Source organism: Myotis brandtii, unplaced genomic scaffold (genome assembly GCF_000412655.1).
Source record: "Myotis brandtii unplaced genomic scaffold, ASM41265v1 scaffold311, whole genome shotgun sequence".
Classification (NCBI taxonomy): Eukaryota; Metazoa; Chordata; class Mammalia; order Chiroptera; family Vespertilionidae; genus Myotis; species Myotis brandtii.
The window spans coordinates 1,114,957-1,117,941 of record NW_005361913.1 but is presented as its reverse complement, the minus strand read 5'-3'; the positions used below and the strand labels follow the sequence as shown (position 1 = coordinate 1,117,941).

The window sequence follows — 2,985 nt, the reverse complement described above, 5'->3', positions numbered from 1 at the left end:
GCTGTACTCAAACACACAGAACTCTGCCTTATGACAGAGGGAAGAGAGGATCTCATTCTCTTCAACTCTTCAGATCAGGACTTGGATCTAAGGAGAAGCTCCCAAGAGGCAGATTTAGGATCCATTGAGTAAAGCGTTGAATTTTGATCATACTGCATAGTGGTGCTAGGCTGTCTGACACCTGAGGGGTTCACCAACTGAAATGGGGTGAACATGGGGCTTGTTATGTAGGGCATTCCGCTTATAAAGTAGCAGATTAGATACTATGCCCCAGGGTCCACTCAAATATGATTCTGTTGCTCTACTGCCATGAGGAGGACTGGATTTGTTCATTTATTGCTTAGCCTCCTCTTTTCCAGACCAACAAAATTGTAGGTACTTTTACCTTTACTGATAGTGTTATCATCCAACTAAGTACTCTTGACCTTCTCTGATCACTCCAAATTCTTCTTGGCTATCCCAGTTGTAGAGTCTAGTGTAGACACCTGCACTGAATCTAAGTGTGACCCATTGTAAGCAGAAGTAGATAATAGCCTATATTTTATTTTCCTGCTAAAGTACCTACCGACCCAAACTCACATTTGCTTTTCTACAACGGCAAACTGTTCAACCTTTTCTTCTCCCCTGAGTATTTTTGAACTTCATTTTGTAAAGCCTGCTGATCCTCCCCCTATGCATAAGGTAAACTCAGCAGGGCAGCAGCAGCAGCAGCACCTCAGTGTGCCACCAAGTGATGGTGTGGAGCAAGCAGGGCAATGTGCCACTGCTGTGGGGCAACAAGAAGGCTACGGACCTCATCAAACCCATGATCTTGATCAATTTCCTTTCATCAGCCTACCGGGAGGTGGTGAATGAGATCCACTTTAAGGTCACACATGTTGAACCTTGGGAGAAGGGAAGCGGGAAGACAGGGGTCAGTAGAAGTTTGAGGTGTTGGAACAGGAGGAATTGTTTCTACAGTTTTTTGCCTGTTATACAAATTATTTACTCTGAAGTTAACTCAAGCAAGTGATTGGGTCTCAAAACACACAGAGACTCCATATATTAGAGCAGTTGGCCTTATGTATATAGGTACACAGTCCGCTGGGATCTATGGGATGTCTTGAATCCTTCCTTGATGAGGAAGAGGACCTAGATGTGAAGTCTGGTAGAGGCTGTGTACTTGCCATTGAAGAAATATTTAGGTCTTTTCTCACAAAACTGGAGTGGTTTTCTACTCTGTTTCCAAGAATTCCAGTTCTAGTTCAGAAGAATTTGGATCAGTAGATTAAACACTGGCCTAGAAAAATCAAGAAAGATGGGAAGGAAAGCACTGAGGAAATAGACAGACATTTCTATTTCTACTTGAATGCAGACTTCAAAGTCCTCAAGGAGATCACTGAGTCCCCTGAGGTCCCCAAGAAGATCAAGATGGAGAAGCCATTATTGGAGGGCCATGGGTGTTGTGGTTCTGACCAAGAATTAGAAAGAGAAAAAGTACACTAGCTACTAGATTGTAAGAGAAAGGAAAGAAAGAAAGAAGGAAAGAAGGAAAAAAGGAAAAGATTCCAAGAAAGAGAAACAACACAGTAAAAGCAGAAGCAAAAAAGGAAACATAGAAGTAGGAGTAGAAGTAGGGACACAAGGAAAGGGAGTAGACGCAGGAGCAAAGACAAATCAAGTAAGCACAAAAGTGAAAGTGGGGAGAAGTCAAATACATGAAGTCACAGTGGCAGTCAAGGAAGAGCTGACAGTGTTGAAAAAAAAAAATAAAAAATGGGAGCACAGCCCCAGCAAAGAAAGCATAGCAGGAGCAAAGAACATTCCCACAAACTTGATCACAGCGATAGTAGCAACCAATCTGACAAACATGATTATCGAAGGAGCCAAAGTAGAGAAACAGAGAGCCAAGAAAAATAACATAAAAGCAAAGATGATACTGTGTGAAAATTTTTTGTGAAAGTGGATCACATTGAATCCTATAAATGTTTTATTAAATCTGCTTTTCCCCCTCCATAAAACAAAGACAAACTTAGCAGGAATTGAACTCAGTTTTGCTTCTAACCTCTAATTAAATGCTAATCTGATTCTCCAGAAGGCCGGTGTCCTCAGCCAACTTACAGTGAGTGTCCTTTCTCTTTCTCTCTCTCATGTTCTCTAACCAACTAGATAAACAAGACAGAACCCAAGGGAGAACTCTGACCTTCCTCTTTGGCTGTGCCCATAAAAGAGAAAAGCAATGTGGACATCACAGAAGCAGTTATTTGAGAGATACAATATTAAACCACTGGTTTTTTACATACTGTAACTTCTTCTGGATCAGCAGAGAGGTTATTATGGTTATTATCTTTTCCCAAGCTGAAAGTACTTTATTGATTACCATTTTCTGGGCATGACTAATTATGCCCATGGCTCCAGCCTGCCATAGAATTACCCAAGAGAAATAAAATATTTATCAGTGGGTTCCAAGTATTCCACAGAAGCCCACAATTCTAATATGGGTTCCGCCTTTTAGAAAGCAATCCTTGAAAGGTACCATCAATATTAATAACCATTTACAAGATGCTCATTTTGATATTATGATTTATAATAAAACATAATATATTTCTTCTTCATCCCCATTCCTGGTGCAGAGCTCCTAAAATCCTTGGAATTTCCTAAGTAATGATAGCAATCAAGGTGTCGTTTGTCGTGTTAATGATATGACATTGGAAGGCCCTTCAGTAACCTAAATTTGGGGGCTGGTTGCCTGGGGACTCAACCAAGGGCTTAGAGCAGCGGTTCTCAACCTGTGGGTAGAGACTCCTCTGGGGGTCAAACAACCCTTTCACAGGGGTCGCCTAAGACCATCGGAAAACACATATATAATTACATATTGTTTTTGTGATTAATCACTATGCTTTAATTATGTTCAATTTGTAACAATGAAAATACATCCTGCATATCAGATATTTACATTACGATTCATAACAGTAGCAAACTTACAGTTATGAAGTGTAGCAACGA

At 40.6% G+C, this 2,985-nt stretch overlaps 1 pseudogene; it reads left to right on the top strand.

Annotated features, from left to right (window-relative positions):
* The first annotated feature begins 733 nt into the window (after nt 1–733).
* LOC102261379 lies at nt 734–1,701 on the top strand (annotated as a pseudogene).
* The last annotated feature ends 1,284 nt before the right edge of the window (nt 1,702–2,985 follow it).